Source organism: Aulostomus chinensis, chromosome 4, assembly GCF_037954235.1.
Source record: "Aulostomus chinensis isolate RoL2024-O1b breed Wild chromosome 4, RoL_Achi_v1.0, whole genome shotgun sequence".
NCBI classification, from domain to species: Eukaryota; Metazoa; Chordata; class Actinopteri; order Syngnathiformes; family Aulostomidae; genus Aulostomus; species Aulostomus chinensis.
The window spans coordinates 19,623,950-19,647,629 of record NC_141323.1 but is presented as its reverse complement, the minus strand read 5'-3'; the positions used below and the strand labels follow the sequence as shown (position 1 = coordinate 19,647,629).

Below are 23,680 nucleotides of genomic sequence, written 5' to 3'. Positions count from 1 at the left end.
ATACACCTGGTTATAGGCTGTTCCCACCAAAATATTGTTTTTCTAATGAGCACTTTGAAAGACACTGACAGTCTCAACAAAATTTGAAAAGAAGTCGGTATAAGGTACTGTTCGACCTTTGCTTCACTCAAGAAGGATGCAACCACACAGAAAGATCCAGACAGACCGACTTGTCTGTCTGTGTGGGTTCATGAGATTTAATTCCTCATTTAATTCAGTCAACTGACCTAAATATATCGAGGGTGCTAAATATTTCCTCACGTGTGCCGCCACTGGGAACATAGCAACATTGCTGGAGATGCAGTTTGAATGGTGAATGCTCATCGTTGTTGTAGGCTGCCAGTGTCTTACAAATACACATATACTTCTTTATGAATGACCAACATACACTCGCATAGAGTTGACACAGTTCTCCCCATACCAATGCTGTGCAAATCTTTACAGTAAACGTTTGACTGATCATCTGAAGCGTGAGTTGCCTTAGAACAGAGAATTGACAAAGTGTCGGCACACAAGCAGGATTCATTGCGGTGTGAAGAGGTTTGCGTCATTTTCAAGATCATTATTACTGCATGACTCTAGCAGAAAGTAAACCACTGGAGCACAAATTCTTGTATCAAATGACGAACAAACATATAAATGCTACACTGGCTGTTAGTTGGTGTGCAAATTATGGAAATGTGCCATCCACAACTAGTGGCAACATTTGGGGTAGGACACCTTCTGTGCAATAGATGATGACTCACTTATACCACTGAGCGTACTCATTGTTAGAGTGCAGCTTCACAGGAGGTACTCATCATCATCATCTCTCTGCCTCCTCTCTTTTATTGTATCACATACGCCATTTTTTTGTGTCACTCCGTCTCCCGTTTGCATCACGCTCTTCAAATCATCTCTCCTTCTTGAAGACCGCGCCCGCACACACACACTGACACACACACTGACACACACACACACTTACACAGTGTCAAGGTGAGCGAGTTAAGCACTTTCATGCATCATTAGAGCAGTGATAACAGCACAGACATAAAAGGAGAGATGCTTGATTGACTTGGGAATGACTTTTACTTCACAAGATTATAATCGGGGAAAATGTCATGTAGGTGTGTATGTGTGAGTACATTGTGAGCCTATATTATGTGACTTGAGAAGCAAGTCTGTGTTGGATAATTAGTAGCCATAAATAATCAAAGCACAAGATGATTCACTCATCTTTTATTGAAGACAAACATAGCATTGTATGGTGGCCCTGCAGGGCAAAACAAAAATTGCAATTACGATATCAGAAAACACATTTCAGAAATGCTTATCGATTTTGTCACGTCAAGATCTGAGTATTGTGACAGCAAGTAGCACAAGCGAGGTCTGCCCACCATCTTGGACAACTCCTTCTCGTTTCAGTGTTGTGTAAAAAAAAAGAAAAAAACGAAAGAAAAGAAAGGAAAGACTATACTTGAAAAACATAAATCAAGGTCTGGTCAGTTATGCTTTCATGTGAACTTCAACAATGAAAAAGTGTGGCTATTTAGTTTTGCTAGTCGTATACTAAAGCAATATGCCTTTGAGTGTGCAAATATGTATGTTTTTTATTCTTTTTTTTATCAATCCAAAATCTTATTGTGGGGCGGCACGGTGGTGCAGTGGTTAGCACTGTGGCCTCACAGCAAGAAGGTTCTGGGTTCGAGCCCCGGCTCGATCACGGGAGCTTTCTGTGTGGAGTTTGTGTGTTCTCCCTGTGTCTGGGTGGGGCTGAATTTGGCCTGCCATATATTGCATTTTCCAAATATAAAAAAATAAATGCTTAACAATCATCATCATCATCATCATTTAACTCAAGTTTTTGCTCTCAAAGGAAAAAAAAAAAAGGGCAACCCTGCTATAGGGAGTCATAGTTAAATGTTAGCTTAAGATAAGAATATTGATTTACTGTATGCTTCCTTGCTAAGCAAAAATATTGCTATTCCTGTGGTATACCTTGCCCTTCACATGGATAGTCACGGCATAAGGTGCCTGCCGGTCAGCTATGTCTTGATTTTGATGTCCTCTTCATTCACCATCAAGAAATTATAATGTGAGTGTAATGCTAGCTTGTGAGTTAAGCTAGCACATGCGTGCATTACTCCTTTAGTCCTAAGATTGTCACGGCTCTCTTCATCATCATACTGGATTTTCTGCTGAAGCACCATTGAGCTTTCCAGCTGTCTGAATATTTTATTGCCAGCTAAGAGGGCACTACACTGCTACAAATCAGCAAACTATTTGAAAGAGAACAAACATTTTAAGAGCAAGAGAAAGTTGAAGAGAGAGAAAGATGGGGACTTCAACGAAATTAAATGAAAGAAAAATAAATGACAAGCTCGAAGCTAAATGCAGATTTATTGCAACTCAAGAACAAGCCAATAAAAAAAAGTTAAAACTGAAAGCTTGATTAATGATTTCATATACTGAATCATACATTGTCTACTACTGTTGAGTCCGAGGATTCAGAAAAAAAGACCCAAGCTAACACATGCCTGCATAAAGCTTGCTTATGGTCTTCAAAACAGAGAGTCGGTATCAATAAGCCATTCTTGAAAATGTTTTCGCTGGATGAGTCGGAAGGTGTAAACTCAAGCGTTGCCAGCATTCAGCACAGTTGCTCCCCTTCTCCCTCATTCTCTCCATTTCCCAGCAGAGCTTTCAGTGCCATGGTTCACCTGCAGCAATGTTTTCAGTCATAAAACAGCCGCAGTGTTTATTCAGAGCCAGCCTTCTCACTTTTTATGTGGTGACACCATTTAGTATATTGACCCAGCAAGAGCAACACACACACACACACACACACACACACACACACACACACACACTAGTAAGAATTAACTGTGCACAATCTTGACTAATGAAATGAATCATGAAATATATATGTGTGAAGGAGAGGTTCCGCAGGTCCTTCCTACCTGCAGCTGTCAGACTGTACAACAAGCACTGCTCCCAGTAACCACCCCTACCAGACCCTGGAAAATCTCATGTGCAATATTTAACACTTGCTGTGCAATACTTAACACGGTACTATACAATATCCAACACAACACTTATGCTGCTAATATTTATTGTAGTTGTTTGTAGTTAACGATAGTGTATCATAGCGTATTATAGTTTTTTATTGTAGTTTCTTGTAGTTTCTTCTATTTATTGCTTTGTCATTTTTCTGCTGCCTCTTCTGTTTTTCTGCTGCTGTAACAATGCCAATTTCCTCCCTGTGGGACGAATAAAGGCTTATCTTATCTCATCTTATCTGATCTTAACTTATCTTATCTCATCTCATCTCATCTTATCTGATCTTATCTCATCTCATCTTATCTGATCTTAACTTATCTTATCTCATCTTATCTGATCTTAACTTATCTTATTTCATCTCATCTAATCTTATCTGATCTTAACTTATCTTATCTCATCTTATCTGATCTTAACTTATCTTATTTCATCTCATCTAATCTTATCTGATCTTAACTTATCTTATCTGATCTTATCTCATCTTAACTTATCTTATCTCATCTCATCTTATCTTATCTCATCTCATCTTATCTTATCTCATCTTATCTCATCTCATCTTATCAGGAGCAATGGCATAAAATGATATTTGTTCTGTTTGTACAGGTCCTCTTGCTGGCAAGTTTATCCCTAGTGCCCACCCGCCCCGAAAGACTTTAATCCACACCCACATGAATGATGGACCTCTATTCTTGAGTGTGAGTTGAAACGAATAACTCCTGATAACAATGCTGATATTGAACCAATCAATACCTATATTAGTTACAAAAAGACACTTAAGATTGGTTTTGTAATTTTACTACCACACAAACCTGACGAAGCAAAGCACAGTCAATTTGCTTTATTGCAGACAGGAAATTTCAATTTATGTACATGTGACAAGTCCTAATCTTGCTTGTATGGTAGTGACAGTACATTCATGACACAGTATGACTCTAACCATCTTAAAAATATTCCAAAGATCAGAGGCTTGATGTCAAGACAGGATGTAGAGAAACACATGCTTCTATTTCTAGGCAGGATGACTGCAAAGGACTTTTCTGTCTGAGACAGCAATAAGACAGCCTCAGCTGCCAAGGTTAGACGAGAAATAGAACTTCAGTTGTCAGGTCACTGCATCCATTACAAGTTTCCTGCTTCAGAATTATATTTACTTAACCATTAATGACTAAATGGTTTAGGTCCAAGATGCCCATCACACCTTTAATTCTGAATGATCCTTGTAGACCTCTCAAGTCGGCTGGTTCAGGGCTGTAGACGATCGTTATCTGAGCCAAAACTCAATTTTCATAGTTTTCTCCTGAACCTTGTCTTGTTCCTCTTTGCTTTTCATTTTGTTTCTCCTGCTCTCATACCTTTCATCATCTTTCATCCTAGTTTGGACCCTCCCTCTCTGGCACCAATCTGTCCACACCCCCATCCCACCCCACCCCCTTCTTCTGTGCAGCCAGTGTTTGATAATGACATATCAATCTGTAATGTACTCTGGTCATGACTCACCCACAGATGGCTTGGAGAAATGCACTTTTTCTTCCCCTGCAGTGGCCCAGTTACCAATAAAGAGCTGCCCACAGCTGTCCAACCATGCTCTTTCTTGTGGTGTGATATTGAAATTAGATGATTTAGATGCTGTGGAGCACGGTGCCTGTGGGCTGGCAACTCTCATTCATAATTTGGAAATTGGGCCTCCATATATGTTATGATTAGGTGTGGTGCCCAAACCATGCAGAGACATTGGGGTAGCTGGATTTTCTTCTGATGTGCATCAAAACTGTCTGTATTGAGTGTTTTTTCCGATTGTAATCAGAAGTGACAGGGAATGTCTCGGAGACGAATGATACAGTTGAGACTGCTGGAAATGTAGGTGATGATGATGATGATGACCCCAAAACAGGACAATCGATATATGTGGGTATGTATAGGGGCTACAAATGTGGAAGTGAAGAATGATGGGAGTGTCAAGGGGCTGAGGGGAAGATATTTGACAACAACAAAGGCAGTCAAAACAGAAGAGGCTACTGAACATTTTTCAGTGATACAGATCTTGTTTTTTAAAAAAGAGTAATTTGTCAACCGTACAGTTTTGGAGAAGGTGGAAGGCAGAGACAAGGGTGTCTCATAGTACTGTTGAGATATACCCGATCAACTCCTGTCCTTTAGATCTGTTAATGGTCACCTGTCTGTCATTGTCAATGTAGTTGTTGCAGTTAAGTCTAACAGAAAATATATACAATATTTTAACACATTGGTTGGTGTGTTAAAGTTCCGTGCATTCACCAGAGAAACAATGTAAATCAGTGGTTCCCAAGCTACGGCCCGTGGAACGGACACGGCCCGCCTCCATATTTGGCCCGGCCCCCTGAACAATACCTGAGACGCATTTTGATTTTTTTTTCATATATGTGTGTTTGTATTTGATAATAAAATTTGGCTTTTGCAATAAAATGTTCCTTAGCTATGAACTACTTTCATTGTTAACAATACTGTGTGTTCACACCAAATGCCAATTCGCACTTTCGCCTTCACAGTTTCCATACACAGTCTATGCAGACTGGATGATTAATTAATTTTGCGTCGCGAAATTCGAGTCATTTGTGCAAGTTGAAAATATTCAACTTTGGCGAAAAATTTGCGTTAAGCTCGTTGAGGTTGTCCCGACATCACTCTGCTGACTGTGTCACAAGATGGACGACAAGTTGATTGTGGCTGTGTGTGGGAACCCGGTGCTTTATGACACAACGTGTAAAAATCACAAGAACCGGTTGAATATGTTGCTGTCCATTCGTGAAATTCTGTCACCAATCCTAGTTAGCTCGCCTCTAGATGGTGTTGTGAGCAAAGATACGACGGTGTTTAGTTTTCCTACGTATTTCGGCCTTCCACAGCAGGTACAACGCAACAGTTCTTTGAATATCCATGGTAAAATGGCGGTAAGAAACGTTGCTGGAAATAGTCGCTACTCGGGCAAGTGATCGAATTCGCGTTTGATGTGAACACACAGTCAGTTAATTAACTATTAAATACACGCATAGAACGTGACATTCTATTCCCCCCTTCGGCAGTCTGTGCCCATATCTGGCATTTGGTAGTGTTATTATGTATTTCCTGACTTTTTTCTGTGAAGAACCCAGAGAGGGTTATTTGGTTGTGTGGCTTTCTGGAAAACAATAAATTTTTACGTTTAGGCACCCCTGCGATCGTCACACTTTTTCTGTTACAAACTGACCCCGGCCCCCCCTCAGAGAAGGGGAAAGTTATGTGGCCCTCAAAGGAAAAAGTTAGGGGACCCCTGATGTAGATCATTAAGGATTATTTCTCTTGGTGGGCACAAGAGGCACCAGTTCCCTCGTTTAGCATAACACGTTAGCAGACAAGGTATTTGGTGCCAACAGCAGTGGACTCTCCTCTCTGCAAGCTTTATGGAGACCCAGACCCATATCAGACAGCTGACTGCCAGTTAGCTTAGCTTCAATGAACGCGAGCAATGGGAAAGGAAAGAAAGCTGACTATTTGTGCCTGAATCTAACCAAAGCTGAACTGTATTGAAACATAAAAAAAGTCTTTTATCCTGATATGATTTATCCATCCAACCACATGACCGCACTCTATGTGTTACAACATGATTTGCTATGTCTCCCATTCGTTTTACTCTGGGGGACAACTGGGGTGACCGTCATCAAAGTTTGTCCTTGACAAAATGTAAATGACGTGGGTTTGTTAGTGGATATGCTCACTGCCATTAAAGCATTCAGAAAACTCTGTACTACTGTAGATTTTCCATGTCTTGTATCATCCCTGTGGCTCGAGGTATTTTTTTTCTTTTGTTATTTGCAAGAAAACCGGCTGCACGGTGGTGCAGTGGTTAGCACTGTTGCCCCACAGCAAGAAGTTTCCAGGTTCCAGTCCCGGCTCGGACACGGGATCTTTCTGTGTGGAGTCTGCATGTTCTCCCTGTTCCTGTGTGGGTTCTCTCTGGTACTCCAGGTTCCTCCCACAGTCCAAAGACATCAAGAGGGGACGAGGCTGATTGATACTCTAAATTGACCGTAGGTGTGACTGCGAGTGTGAATGGTTGTCTGTCTCTATGTGTTGGCCCTGTGATGGACTGGCGACCTGTTCAGGGTGTACCCCGCCTCTCGCCCAAAAGCCACTGGGATAGGCTCCAGCCCCCCCCCCCCCCCCCCGCGACCCTTAATGTAGGAATAAGCAGAAGTCAGTGGATGGATGGATTTGCAAGAAAACACTTAATATGGACCACAGTAACAACATGACAAAAAGGTTGCATGTCAAACTCTTGTAAGGAAGTTACATTGAATATAGTTATTTATTGTGGGCGGGTGTCTTCACTCATTAGTTGGACTTTGCTGTAGCATGTAAAAAGTAATGTAAACTGAATATTACAATAAATAGTCGGATTATTGTCTGTGTAGGTTCTCATTCATCCAGGTCATCGCAGATCGAAGCGAAGTAAAATCTGGTCAACTGGACGTAAGTTTATCTTGAAGACGTTTCACCTCTCATCCGAGAGGCTTCTTCAGTTCTAGTGAAGAGTGTGGAAACTCCAGCTTATAAACCTATGTGGGATAGTCGATGATAGTCGGATTATTGTCATCCATGTAAATGTAGCCATAATAGGAGTTCAATCAAATCCTGCCAAAAATGTACACCATCGCTGCCTCCCATTCCCTGAGTCACAGAACAGACACCTATCACAAACACCCTGCTGCCTTCACCCTCAATACGTAGGGGTCCAAGACTGAGTTGACAGTTAGTTAGCAATGTATGCAGAACTGATGCTGGGACCCCAATTGTCATCACTCAGTTTTGGAAAAGTCTTATTTTTCTGTTGGTGAATGTGACACTGCAGCCTAAATGGTACAAGCTGGAAGTTCAACTATAATGATTGGTACATACCACTGCACATACCATGGCTGAGACATACACACACACACACACACAAATTATACTGTATATACCCACCACTGGGTGGAATTATAATGAAAATCAAAAATTTTAGATACATGTGGGCTCATGATTCTGAGAAACAATGCCCCAAAATTTTTTTAGTATATATGGACACATTTGCTGCGAGTGAACTCAAATTCTTTTCCATCAGTATATTTTTTGGGGGCAAAATCTCCTGATCAACAGTTTGTCTGATCAAAATGAAACTTGGCAGTGAGGATCCATAAACGGTCCTGACAAAATTTATCAAAAGAATTTGGATCCTGTCCAAAATGCAGAAATTATGAGGAAAAAAATCCTATGTGATGAAATCAAAACAGAAAGTTGTACATACCTTTCTAACAGAAATTTCTATCATCAACAAACTTTGGATTCTTAGTCCTAATGCATTTGAACTTAAATGCCAAATTTAACAACATTTTGCCACTAGGGGGCTTCAAAACTGAAAGTATATCATATTTTAAGAACAATAAGTTCAATCACTACCAATTATGAAGAGTAGTACACCACTGTACACTATGAGTAAAAAATAAAAAAGGCATCTATTGACTACTAGGTGGTACTTGCAAAAGACATTCAGAGAAAAACTTTTATAAAAGGGCAGCACAGTGGTGCAGTGGTTAGCACTGTCACCTCACAGCAAGAAGGTTCCAGGTCTGAGCCCCGGCTCAAGCACAGGGTCTGTCTGTGTAGAGTTTCCCTGTGACTGCATAGGTTCTCTGCAGGTACTCTGACTTCCTCCCACAGTCCAGAGACATGCAAATGGGGACGAGGCTGATTGATACTCTAAACTGACTGTAGGTGTGGCTGTGAGTGTGAATGGTTGCCTGTCTATATGTTTTAGCCCTGCGATGGACTGGTGACCTGTTCAGGGTGAACCCTGGCTCTCGGCCGAAGGCAGGTGGTATAGGCACCAGCCCCCCTGCAACCCATAATGGGATGGATGGATGGATGGATGGATATATATAAGCATCATGTAGAACATATAAAATAAACATATTTATTGATGAAAAAAATATATAAAATGATATATGACTCTTACTTACTCAATATTTTTCCTAAACAATTACAAAACCTGCTTTCTGTTGGCCCATTTTAGATTTTATATACAAACATTAGGGGTATAACGAGATATGTATTTGTATGGAAAGGTTTCAATATAGTGTTCAAGCCCACCCTCCTGTTTGGACTTATCCCGGACCTTTTATTTTAACACGGCTTCAGGAGATAAAAGACCAAGAGGCTAGTCTTTAAATCTATGAGTGGTGTATTCACTCTTCACAGCAGAATTACAGGCACAGACAAGCCCAGTGCTGGAAGACCTCAGACATAGCTTCCGTGGAAACCCAGTGAAAAGTTATATTAGCCTACATTATTTTAGAAATGCCCCTGAGTGGCCAATTTGGTGGAATGACAAATATTGGCAGAGCGTGGCACATATTGTATCAAAATGTTTTGAATCAAACAAAGATGTTCTGGGTGTGTGTGTGTGTGTGTGTTGAACCAAATCTGGTCAGTGCTAGCCACATTCAAGGATATCATCATCGTTAGTGAGGCAACGGGAGGAGAATTGGAGCAAATAAGCTTCACTTCTTTGGCCAATCTCCAAAAATCCCCCTTTTGATGTGTTCAATCAACACATAACTACACAGACTTAGGGTTAGAGATACACCTCTGGCCTTATTGGAATAGACTCATTTCCAGTCCCCCTTTAGAATTCCGATTTCTGAGAGGAGTTGGCTCACATCTTGGTTAGGTTATTTTTACAAACATCATTCAACGATTTAATCATATAATAGCATTTATGAATAGCAGACTCGAAGCATTCTTCATTGCAGACTACAAGCACCAAGCATCTCTCAGCACCCTTCGGGCGAGATGTGGGGTTCACCCTGGGTGACTTGCCAGTCCATTGCAGGGCCTCATTCTGTTCTTGGAGTCTATCAATATGATGTGTAACGTGTTTTCCAATTCAGATTCAGAAAACATTTTTCATCCCCGTGGCCGTGGGGTGCAATTAAGGGAGCAGAGAGTGGTACAGTTGGTTACACAACGACAACAACACAACAACATACATTAGGTAAAGGAAGTGCAAGGACATTTATACCTCCCAGGGTTAGCAGCAGTTGCCTTGTAAAGTGCATGATGGAAGTAGTAGTGCAGTAGAGGTAGTAGTGCTGAAGAAGTAATAGTGCACAATAGATAAGTAGTATAATTACATGAATGAATTTACATTAATGAATGAGAATCGTTGAAAAACATAGTGCTTCACGCCACTGTTCCCTTTAAGCCAGTCTGTATTGGGGGAGGTTGAGATTGCTCCAGAGCTCACTGGAACAGTAACACCATAAGTGTCCTGGCCTGGAGACCCCCTCCTATGCAGTGTTCCCATATCTTGAGTACCTCACTAAATCTTGGGTACCCATTTCTCTGGACCGCAATGGCATCTTCACTAACTCTGGTGTGTTTATTTTGGCTGGATAGTGTCCTCTCAGACCCAGCCATAGTGTGTTGACAAAATCTGACAATGGCTCACTGTCCTCGTGTGTGTCTATACCTGCATGTCTTTCCACCTTCCTGAGTTCTTCCAGGGATAATTCAGAGTGAATTCCAGTCACCTGAGCTATAGGTTATTCCCTTTCCTAATTCTAAAATTTCTTTATCCATGTAGAGGTGTTGTCCTTGATGGAAGGCAATTTAGTTTTAAGCCCTTCTTTATCTTACAAAGGGTGTACAGGTTACTTGTATATGGCCCTGGGAGTTGGTGGATGGAATCGGGGGCATCATGTAGTTAGTTTTCTGCATACAATGGTATGCATTTCCCCCTTGTTGTTTCTGCTTTCCTAGCCTTTCATGTGTGTTAGCTCCTGCTCCATTTCGATAGGCTATTGGCTCATCCTCCGATTCATTGTCTTCTTGATCCCTCCTCTCACTATCTTCTCATCCCTTTCTTTCCCTCTCTCTCTCTCTGCCCTGTCTTTTTCTGCTTCCTCCTTTTGCAACTTTTCGAAGAGCTGTCGCGTTGTCATCCAGGTGCCATCTTTATGCTGCACCAGTTTTTCCATATTAGTTGAGACCCAATCAGCTGTTCTTCTCTCAGGTACTGAGGTGAATATATGGCTATAAACTTGACAAAATCATCCTCCCTTTGAAATTTCTGTACTTATCTCCCTTTTGTGATTGCTGAGGCAATAGGATGTTCGATTGGGTACAGAGCTGTGCATGCATGAGTTCCCTGTAGGTTCTGGTTGTATTCTGCTTGGCCTGCCAGATGCTGTTGCTCATAAGAAAAGCCAAACATGATGCAGCACCCAAGCCGATCTGGCATCCCAAGCAGATCTGGTACCTATACCGGAATGGAAACTGTCTGTTTATTCTCCACCTGCAGCTACAGGCAGAGCCTGTGTATGTCATGGCTACGGCTGGCGAGAAACCAGAGCTTGAAGACCCTCCCTTTCTCATTAAAGTCTCCTGCTTGGGAACACTTTGGCTTTTTGGTTAAATATTGCAATCGAGAAAGATGAATGGATAAAACAAGGGCAGTGTGCTGACATTGTTCAGCCAAGATCGGGTACGTTTGTGGCAACACGTCAAACATGCTAACTCACTTCAAATGGCACCACCCAAGTGTGAATATCACTGCTACAAGAAAAAATTGCCTCAGTGCAAACGGAACTGACTTCAACATTCAAGCAGCCTCTCCCTAGCAGTTCAGATTGGGCCAAAGCAATAACAACTGCCATCAGACTTTTTATTGCAGCAGATCTAAGTCTGTAAACAGTTTTTGGAAATGCTGGTTTTAAACACATGCTAAATAGTGATTGAGCCCTGGTATGAAGTACTCACTCATCTACACTTCAGCCAGAAAATAATACCAGGCCTTTATGAAGAAGCTTAATTTGCTGTTGTCCAAGACTTGTCAAAGGTATGTGGAGGAGCACTCACCACTGATGGATGAACATCCAGAGCTCACGAGAGCTACATAACTGTGACTGCCCATCACATCACCCCTGACTAGAACATGGTGAGCCATGTTCTACAAAATCAGCCCATGTGTTAACAACACACCAATGCAAACCTGGCAGAGGGACTTTAAGAGGCAGTGTTGGAGTGGACATTGGAGAGCCCAGGAACAACAATTACAGTCACAACAGACAATGCCAGGATTATGGTAAATGCAGTGAGTGAAGCTGGAATGGGCCCCCTTATTGGGGGTTTTGCGCACATTATCAATCTAGCTTCACAGAAAGCAACAGGTCTTAACCAAATATCAAGACTCCTTGGTAAAGTGAGACGGATTGTGTCTCTATTTGACTGTGCCCCGACAGCTGCACACATATTGGAGAGTGAACAGGAGATGCTTAATGTAGCAAAACACACCCTTATTCAGGACGTCACCACCTGCCCAGAGACAGGACACCCAGAGGCATCTGAATCATCTCTTGTCAAAACGTCAGCAATGGCTGAACTGTTTGGTGAGCTGATGCAGGTGGGAAACAAGGAAACTTTGCAGCTGTTGAAGGAAGAGGTTGCCGCATATAAGGCAGTGAGCTATATTTCAGTAAACTCTGACCCACTTCAATGGTGGTGGACCAATGAGCAAATATATCCCGTACCTGGGCTGCACGGTGGTGCAGTGGTTAGCACTGTGGCCTCACAGCAAGAAGGTTCCGGGTTCGAGTCCCGGCTCGGGCGCGGGATCTTTCTGTGTGGAGTTTGCATGTTCTCCCTGTGCCTGCGTTGGTTCTCCCTGGTACTCCAGCTTCCTCCCACCGTCCAAAGACATGCGATTTGGGGACTAGGCTGACTGGATTCTCTAAATTGACCGTAGGTATGAATGTGAGTGTGAATGGTTGTTCGTCTCTGTATGTTGGCCCTGCGATGGACTGGCGACCTGTCCAGGGTGTACCCTGCCTCTTGCCCGTTGATGCTGGGATAGGCTCCAGCCCCCCCGCGACCCTTACTAGTAAGGAATAAGCGGAAGACGACCATGGATGGATCCCGTACCTGCCAACTTAGCAAAGGGCTACCTTGCTATAAGCCGTTACCTCTGCCCCTAACAAGAGGGTATTTTCAATCACTGGGGACAGTGAAACCGCCAGCAGTTCTGCACTAACTGCAGACAATGTCGACAAATTAATATTTCTGTTAAAAAATATGAAGGATGAATAGAGCAGAACAGGGCTACATGATGGAACTGTTAGTGCTGCACTTTACATTTTGACGTTTGTTAATCTGAGCTACCTCAAACTCTGAGGAATTTAGTTTTATAATATTTTATGCATTTTTATTTGAGAACATTTTATTTGAAAGCTTATTTTTTAGATATTTTGTTAATTTGATAATTTTATTTAAATTACCGACCTCAAAACCAAGGTATGTATCGAACCGTGATCTCTTTGTATCTTTGCACCCCTAACAAACATACATGAAAAGTTTGCAAAAAAGTTTTGACTACCCCAAAAATGCAAAGGTTATAAAAAAATGTTGCAGTTCAAACAGAGATTGCTGTGCAGTGCTGTAGTAACACAGGATTCTCCAGTGCTCCAGGCTTTTCATTAAATAAAGCTGGCGCTCTCAGAATAGGACCTTAGATGTTGCAACAGGTGGCTGATGGACCAAACAGTCGGCTGATGGACCAAACAGGCAGACACGGGTTAGCTCGAAAACACGATTTATTCAAGGCACTGAGGGGTGAATGGCAGAGGGAGTGTGGGGGCTGCTGGTGGTTCAGCGGGGTAACTGACGGTGGTGACAGACGGAGGAGGAGGTCCAGGATGAGGCCCAGGGAGGATTGAGGTCAAGGAGGGAGAGGGTCCTTTTGGCTGCTAACTGGCACGGCCAGGGATTCTGGGGAGGTAGGAGAGCAGAGCGAAGACGTGAGACAGGAAGCACAGGAGATCAAAACTCGAGGTAGCAAGTGATAAAAAAAAAACAATACTCGAGGGGCCTGACACAGACACCACATGGTAGACTGTAAAGATCTGGTGGGGAGTGGGTGGAGAACCGGAGCATTTAAGCTGGACAGTGATGAGTTGATGAGTAGCAGGTGTGCCAGTCAGCAGCTGCCACCATTGGGACCCGCCCCTGAGGAGGAAGGAGGAAACGCACACAAGGAAGGAAGGGGGCACTGGGGGAAGACCAAGGTGGGTGTAACATCAGATGTGTAAAAAAATAGTTCAATGGACTCTTTAACACAGGTAAAATCCAAAGAAACAGTCCAAAGCAAACAAATCCATGTGTGTATCTGGGCAAAAGTTGGTCCAATCAAAATTAAACTTTACCTTTAAATTTTACTTTTCTACATTTTATTCCTGTACCCCTGAACAGCTTTACCAAATTTGTTGGTGGTAGGAGCCACTGTGGCACAAAATTGCACCTAGATTTTTTTGTTGTTCATGTTTGGATTGAAATTGGCAAATATTGTATATACGCTGTCAATGAAAACTTATCAGAATAATTTTGATAACCAACTGCAATGGTGCAGTCCAAATGGGAAGACATGCCTATCTTGGCGTTACACAAAAATGAATGACTTACTTTACCAAACTCACTTGCCAATTTTGGAAAAACAAATTCCACACCTAATGCATTTGCATTGAAAAGGATAAGTTATTGAAAGTATTTTGATAAAATGAACGACCAAACATTATGAACACATTTTTGAATACCACACAAGAAGTATGGAGTTTCTCTAAAACAAACAGTCATATGAAAAAAAAAATGAAAAGAGGCTGAGTTGTTTCTGACATTTGGATGAGTCTTTGTAAAATGGGAGGTCCAATTTACATCATATCCATTCCATTATCACCAGGTTTTGACTTGGCAGGACTTGTTTTTTTGTGTTTTTCACACTTCATTAAAAAATAACAATCAAAGTTAATAAAGATGTGGTAAAAAAAGATACTAGGTTGCCTCTGGTTTTATCTATGATAAAAATACACATTGTAAAATAAGGAATCAATTTATGAAAGTGATCAGAGTAAAAAAAAAGGCAAAAAATGGATAGAGCGCAGCATGACAGTAAGAAATGGTGGACGGTGATGAATGAAATAATAGGCAGGTGTACCAGTAATTCTGCATCCTTCACTGAAACTGATAATCGTGTATTTATTACTAAGCCTAAGGATATGTCAAACTACCTTCATAATTATTTCGTGGATAAAGCTGAAAAATGAAGGGGGCGCTTATGCGCAAATGTAAACAACGAATCATGTAAGCTCACTGATGATCTCATAATGAGCGGCAAACATTGTACTTCTGAGTTCAATTTGGTTGAAATCAAAGAGGTTGAAAAAAATATTCCAGTCCGTGTTTCGAGACAACTCTGCTGGCACAGATTTTTTTGATGGTAAATAATTCAGAATAGCTGTTGATTATATGGCTCTTCCTGTTTGTCATATATTTAATCCCTGTCAGTCAAATGGAACCTGTCCAAAGCACTGGAAACAGGGAAAAATCATTCCCATACCAAAAGATCCCGCATCTACATTCAGTGGTCCTAACTGTAGACCACCGTAGACCTATGACAATCCTAGTTGTGCACAACATGCACCCAGACAGGGTCATTCCATTTGTACAGTCTTGGTAAAAATGACCGATGATTGGTTAAGGGGGACTGACAATTCAATGTTACTTGGTGCTGTTATGTTGGACTTCAGCGCTGCTTTTGTCCTTATTGACCTCACATTGTTGATTGAAAAACTAACACACTGTGGTTTTGGACCTACAGCAGTCTCTTGGTTTGAGAATTACTTATCATTAAGAACTCAGCGGGTTCTCTTAAATGGTACTCTGTCCACTAGCATTAATATTGATTGTGGTTTACCGCAAGGAGGTTGTTTGGGTCCACATATTTTCAATTCTTACAAATGATCTCCCTCTTTATTCAAAAATCCACTTTGGTTTCATGTGTCGACGACTCTACTCTGTATTGTTCTGCATCTACATGTTGTAAACTTAAGTCTGTTCTGTCACAAGATGCAGTGGTGAAGTGGGTTACAGCAAATAGACTTGTTTTAAACATATTAAAAACTGTGAGCACTGTCTTTGGATCATGGCATAGTCTTGCCACTGAGCCTACGTTTGATTTGCAGATTTCTGGACAGCCAGTCAAGCAGGAGAGAAAGATAAAGCTTCTAGGACTTTCCATTTGTAACACTGTCCTGTACTGATCATGTTGGGCTGACAGCTGCTAAGATGAGTAGAACTATTGCTGTAGTCCAGAAATGTGCCATCTTATCAGCTGCTCTATGGAGAAAAGGTGTTCAGACAGACGTATTATGCCATCTTGACGACTGTTCTGTAATTTGGGCCTCCACCTCTAAACCTGACCTAAGCATACTTCATATTTTACAAAACAGGCTGCAAACTTGCCCTTGCTGGCTCCTACAGATCAAACGTTGACTGGATGCATTCTAATCAGAATTGGCTTAAAGTTCATGATCCATTAGGTCCTTGATATTTATGAAGAATGTAATTTCCTCTCATGTTCCAAGAGTTTTCTCCAATGAAATTGATTTCTGCTCTGAAGTGCATTCGTACGGTACTAAAGCCGCAACAGCAGGACGAGTTCTACTACCACACTGTAGAACGAGTGCAACGAAGCCTTTGAATAGGAAACTTTTAGAATATGTTTACAAGTGTATCGGGTGCAATTCTTTCTTTTTTTTTAATCTATTTAAGAGGAACATCACACCTCAGTTTTCATTATGTATAGAAATACACAATGTACATACGCTCAGTGAGAAGTTAGCAAGAATGGTTATTTGCATCCCTAGTCACTCAGGAGGTACATCCAGCCATCAATCATAAACCCTTTATCCTGTTAAGGATTGTAGGGGGACTCCATTTTTTAATTCCGCCTCATAACATGCCATCTCAAGTTCAATAATCAAATTTACCGGAAGGGACCTTATTTAAAAGCTTTTCTAGTCATGCAGGAAGAGTTTGCTAATCCCATTCTCAGTTTTGCATTTTTAAATTCCTCAAATGGGTGATTTACACTGCGTTGTCTTTATTACTCTAAAAGCTGGGAGTGAGTGAGGAGCTATGACAGAAGAGAAGAAGGACAATAATGCATGAGGATCTTAAACTGCCGAAGGCTCAGGGCAACACTCTCCAGTGTTGTAGCACACTGAAGCAGGCAAAACTAACAAATGACTCCCTGGATACATAAGCCAGACCTCTTAGCTGTGAAAGCCTGAAATCCCACCCACCACAGCTATGATGGTCTCGTCTAGCGTAAGCAACAATGAGGGCTGTATCACCGCTGCAGGCTGTCCTTGGCTACGCCATCATGGTGAACCACAACACGTTCACATAGAGAATGGCAACCCTTTCTTGTCACATAGTTATAGCATATCCATCCATTACAGAGGGTGTGACAGCACTAATTGGAGGATACCTGTTTGTTTGTTCTGTGATAATAGAGGTGAACTGAAAAGGAAGCGGGTGGAGGTAAAAAATGAGAGGATGAGAGCAGTTGAGACAAAAGCATGTGTCACAGTCACTGTCTGTTGACTGTGATAAGCATGTTGAGGTGCAGCCCTCACTGCTCCCTGAAAAAAGCCCGAAACATAAAGAATGCAAAATTTCTGCTCTTTTGCTTTTTCTTCTCTGCCGTGATATTTTTACATCCAGGCTTGTTTGCCATATTTGTAGTAAAAAAAGCTAAAAAAATGTTCAGGTTCCTCTGTGCTTGATTTTTTTCTTGAGAACGTTTTACTTTTTCTCCCTCCATTTAACACACAAATAAATGTTCTTTCTACTTCATAAACAGGCTCAAAATTGACTTTTGATGCAACAAAACAACAATGATAGGCGTAAGAAGAGAAACAGAAAAGTTCTGTTCAGGAGCAGATGTTTTTTTCAATCTCCCACATAGGGGGCAGTAATGCGATATGGGTTTGTTGCAACTCGCCAAAAAAATTGAAAGGAAGAGGGAGAAAGATGAAGGATCTTGATGAACATATTGGTCATAGTCACTAAATAAAAAGAACAACAGAGTCATGTAAGGGACACTTGAACACAAAGTGGTGTCTTGTCTAGTTAAGAATGTGTTGTCTATGCTGTGTCAGAGCAGTAGCATCAAGTGAGTGACGACATGGATGAAGCTAATACTGAAGGAAAAGCAGAAAAAATACATGATGTACATTTAAGAGCCTGCATTTCTTTTCTTTGAGTAATTGATTGAATCAGAGATTCAAATTTTGCCAGAGTCTTGAATGATGAATGTGCACTTTTGCCAGTTCTGTACAGTATATGCACATCCCTTTTTTAAAATGTAGGCAATACATTTTTGTGTGTGTGTGTGTGTGTGTGTGTGAATCACTTTTTACTATTGGACTGTCAAGTGAATTAAAAAATGTATCCAGTTACTTACTTGTTTTGTATTTCATTATTTTATCAAAATGAATGACAATTTTGGCCGTGGCAAGCATTTGATAATCTTCTGTTCAAACTGATTTTGGTAAATGCGTATGTCACGCTTTTACTGTGAATTTCTTTTTTTCCTTAAGCAGACTAGTTGCTATCTGTAATCATCCATCCATCAAACAACCATTCACACCTACGGTCAATTTAGAGTATCCAATCAGCCTCGTCCCCAATTGCATGTCTTTGGACTGTGGGAGGAAGCTGGAGTACCAGAGAGAACCCACACAGGAACAGGGAGAACATGCAGACTCCACACAGAAAGATCCCACGCCCGAGCCGGGACTCGAACCCGGAACCTCCTTGCTGTGAGGCAACAGTGCTGACCACTGCATCACCGTGCAGTCCATCTGTGATCAATTCATTGAAATAAAGCACTGTTTTCCAACCACACTGTTTATGCAAAATTATGTGATTATGAGCATCTTTGATGGTGGCTCACAGACTGCTCTAAAAGGGCCATTAAAAAAAAGTAATGACTGAATTTAAGATGACTCATCTAAAATTTGGTAAACTATGGGGAATTGGTCATAAATAGTTATGAACTTGTGTGTGTATTCATCCTCCTTCATGGCTACAGTTGAATGTCATCTCAGTCACATCTAGTTTTAGGCTTCCTATTTGCTTTAGTGCTGGCCAGTGCCCTGGGGGCTGAGGAGGAGGAAATAACTCAGCACGCTGAGGCAAAGTTCAGCAGAACAAAAGACATTTCGGTTTAAGTGACGCAGTGAAACTCTCCTGGCTCTGCAGCATTATGTATACCACCACACAGCTACAAGGCATACAGCTGCTTGCTAGTAAACCACTGTTCTGATAAATGGAGATAGAAAGGAGAGGGAAGAATTTCCGAAAAAAAAAATTTTTTTTAAAAACCCATTAGCAATGGGGTTCATAGATGGTTCATATCCAGAAAATTAGAGTAAAGTCTAAGACAGCACTAGAGGCCATGAGCGCCTAAATGTATTGTCAATATTAGTGAGGGGCTGCACGGTGGTGCAGTGGTCAGCACTGTCGCCTCACAGCAAGAAGGTTCTGAGTTTGAGTCCTGGCTCAGGCACGGGATCTTTCTGTGTGGAGTTTGCATGTTCTCCCTGTTCCTGTGCGGGTTCTCTCTGGTACTCCAGCTGTGTGAATGGTTGTTTGTCTCTGTATGTTGGCCCTGCGATGGACTGGCAACCTGTCCAGGGTGAACCCCGCCTCTCGCCTGTAGAAGCTGGGATAGGCTCCAGCCCCCCCCATGACCCTTAATAGAAAGGAATAAGCGGAAGACGATGAATGAATGAATGAATATTAGTGAGCAGGATGGAAATGGTGCCAAACTAATATCCCCCCCCCCCCACACATACACACACATACATGGAATTATTATTTTATTTTTGGTATGTCAGAGATAAAATTAAATGCAATCTGACAGAAAGAACATTCAAATGGTTTATTATATTGGTTATAAACAAGTGTGTTCCTTTCTTGTACCTTTCTCCTGCCATTTGTTTGAATTGCTGTCCAAGCAAATGACACCATAAATGACTCATCCACTAAGGGTTAGGTTCTGAATCCTGACCAGTCACATACCTTGCGGGTGAGTGTGTGTGTGTGTGTGTGTGTGTGTGTGTGTGTGTGTTCGTGAATGTTTATACGTGGGTGGCTGCCTTCACCTCGATGTGATTTGTGTGTTATTGATGTTGTGTGTGTGAGCAGTCAGTCGTGTTGTTGTAAACATTTATTCCCCGTCGTGCTTAGGCATCATTAGGGAACAGCAGTGGCAGACAGTGCAGCTTCGAATGCAAATGAAGCTCAACAGCAAAATTTTAGAGGAAATTATTAAAGGAGGTTTTACGTCTGATGTCGGAAATGTAAAGGGTCCTATTTGTTGGTGTGGTAACAGTGTGAGATCAGGATAAGCACCATCATTATTATAAACCTTAAACAGTTAAGTAGAGGAAACATATCAGTTGCACGCATCATATGATAAAGAAGTAACTACATGAAATGAAATGATCTCAAGAAACTGTGAGATACACAAACAGTCCTTCTGATGCCATGTGGTGTGAATTTTTTCTGATTGTGCTCCTCCATCAATCAATCAATACTGTTGCCATTTTCCAATGTAGCTGAAAAAAATGTGGTGAAGATTGGTAGGGATAAACAGTAAAAAAAATACTGTTTCTGTGATTTTTGTGTCAATTAAAAGTGACAGGACTGATGCACCTCTCACTACTGATATGGTAACGGCAAACAAAATATATAGCTGCAAGCGGCAAGATACAGTTGCCATGGAAACTTGATTGGATCAAGTGTAGCTATAAGATAACAAATTTCATGTCAACAGGTAAAAGGTTGGTATGACAAATAAACTTATATTTGTCCATGATTTGGTTGGACAAGCAAGTTTGAGAAACCTATTATTCTTTTATTTTTCCAATACCTCATGCAGGCTCTATATAACTTGTTTTGGTGTGAAGGCATCATAGAGTTTCATTGGCTAAGATGAATGAACTGCTTTGAAAATCTAAGTCTTTATGATTTTGTGAAAATTGGTCTGAGGATCATTTGTACAATTTTTCTACTAGATTAGAAGAAATATATGGCCTGTGAATAATGTTTCATTAAATCCAATATGGAGAAGGAAAAAAAAAAAAAAACTCCATACAAGATATCTCCCAACACGAACAGGATATCCATCTGACTGAAATTAAATTTCAGTCCAGCCTGAGTAATTAGTCATAGCATAATTTAAATGGTTACTGTGGGGAAGCTGCAGGATTTGTTTACATGTGTAATGTGGAGCACTGCAGTCAAGAGTACGCCAAACAGAGAAAGTCAACTAACTTTTTGTGTTTTAAAAAAGAGATACAGTTGTAATTTAGTGTATTTCCTGAGCTAAATTAAAATGTAGCTACTTCCTGTATGTGTCCTAGCTTGTCGTACCTGCTGTCTTTAATGAGTGTTGTCAGCCTGCTGCTACACCTTGTATTCTTTACATGACCTGAAGATTTTGTGTTTTTCGTCAGACAAATACATGTCAAGTTGATTGTTTTCTTCGCACCAGCTGACATCTATGTTTGAGCCCCACTGCCTTAAAAAAAGACATGCAGCATTGTAGCATTTCTGCCTTTCAGCATTGCCTTCATATTTTTCAACTGGTTTTTAAATAAGTCTACTAATGTATTTGAGTCCAAGAGACCATTCCTTATCCATAGAATCCTGCATCATGCCTAGTGTGTTTAAGAAGCTCCTCTATCAGTTAGTTTTGGATGTGGTACTTTTTTTTTTAATTCAATGGTGGCACGTTGGTGCAGTGGTTAACACTGTCATCCCACGGCAAGGTTCCGGGTTCGAGGGCCGGCTCGGCTGTAGAGTTTGAATGTTCTCCCTGTGCCTGCGTGGGTTCTCTCCTGGTACTCCAGCTTCCTCCCACAGTCCGAAGCCATGCAAATGGGGACCAGGCTGATTGATACTCTAAATTGACTGTAGGCATGGCTGTGAGTGTTAACGGTTATCTCTCTGTATATGTTGGCCCTGCGATCGTTTGGCATCCCATCCAGGGTGAACCCTGCCTCACGCCCCGAAAGCTGCTGGGATAGGCTCCAGCCCTCCCACCCCCCCAACAGGATAAGAGGAAGGAAATGGATGGATTGGATGGATTTATTTTATTGTGTTTTGAAAGACCTTGGACAAAGAGTATAGACGCCCAAGTCATCAAACTCTTCTTCCATTTTGAACTGAATGGGAACATCATAGAATAACTTCTACAGAAAAAAGTGAGATGACCAAGTAAAGAAGTGTGGCATCAGTAAGTTCCTGGAAAAGTTAGCACAAATTTTCCCATTTATCCTTTAAGTTTTGCAGTCTGAAATAACAGAAAACCCTGAATTAAGTCCCTCGCAGGGCTCCAGAGGGGATTCCATAGTCCTATAGGGGCATTTCAACCCACACGTGTGCAACCACAGAATCACTTGGAGTGGCACGATTAGAAGGAATGGTCTCCCTGATCTGACTCCAAATGGTGTTTTTTTTTTTTATTGGATCTCTGTACAAGTCATGTATTGTCCATAAAAACCACAATATTTGAAGATAAGGATGTTCATGAGTGTACTTGGTACCAGAGCACCCTTGGGTGAAGGTCGATGATCAATTTCATTATTGTCTCATCAGACCTGAGGAAATATGTCTTGGACACTGGGGTTAAGAAAGGGGCTGAGTGGTGCGGGTGACTGGGAATGTCTGAAGGAGGTACCTGTTTGAATGGCCTTCAACTCTCCCCTCGGGAAGAGCTTTTCTGGCATGCAACCAGAGCAAGCAAGATTCAAAGCTTCTGTTGCCTAAGCTGCAGCTTGGAGCTGTGGCCTTGGGGTCCTAGGGACTTTGATGGGTGGATACCAGTGGTAAGGGAGGCAGTCTGACTGAAGAAGGAGGCCTTTCAGGGTAAGTTATCCTAAGGGACTCCGGAGAAAGTTGCTTGGTACCACTAGGCCCAGGACACTGTGGCCTTGGTTACCACCAAAGAGCTTAAAGACTGCTAGAACTACTCAGGAAGTGGTGTCACTGTCCCAGCATGTCTTCAGGTGCGCTGCTTTGGTGCTGTAGATGTGAGAGGGGCTAAGTTGCCAAAGGCACCCAACCAGCTGCTCATGCTTCATAGGACATTTGCTTGCCTAGGGCCCAATGAGATTCTAGCCATTGACTATACTCTCTTGGAACCCACTTGAGATGGGTTGGAGAATGTCTTTGTCATGACTGATTTGCTCAGTAAGTAGATTTAGGTTCTGGCAGCAGATTGGTTATCAAAGTTTGGAGGTCCCAGCCTGCATACATTCAAACCAGGGCCAAAACTTTGTGAGCCCCATGATTCAGCAGCTCTGCAGCTCTATGGCATCCAGAAATCCTGCATGATTTCATAACATCCAGCTGGAAACGGCCAATGTGAACAGTTTAATTGGGCCAAGTTGCTGCATACTCTCTCTGCCCACAGAAGGGGGACTAAAACTGTTGTCTTCTACAGGTCCTGTTTTCATATAACACCACTCCCAATAAGGCTACTGGTGACACCCCATTTTTTCTGATGTTTGGGCAGGAATCGTGGCTCCCAGCTGACTTCCTGGTGGGTTGAGTTCGGGATCTGTTGGTGGCAGCAGAGCACAGAAAGAGGAATCATGATCAGCATGTCCGAGAGTCCCCTCTGGAAGAGAGCCAGTAAGTGCTGTTGAGGGATTTTTATGCGAAAGGGCGTCATAAAATAAAAGATGTT

At 41.7% G+C, this 23,680-nt stretch overlaps 1 protein-coding gene across 2 annotated transcripts in view; it reads right to left on the bottom strand.

Moving 5' to 3' along the window:
* Positions 1-13,779: 13,779 nt before the first annotated feature.
* The window catches only part of gpr85 (G protein-coupled receptor 85), a 46,963-nt gene continuing 37,062 nt past the window's right edge, over positions 13,780-23,680 (bottom strand). The window contains exon 3 of one of the 2 annotated variants that reach the window (XR_015112599.1): positions 13,780-13,848. The gene's annotated coding sequence lies outside the window, so the exon portion shown is untranslated. Of the gene's footprint in view, positions 13,849-23,526; positions 23,552-23,680 lie in introns of those variants that run through there. The other variant, XR_015112600.1, reaches the window with a different exon arrangement.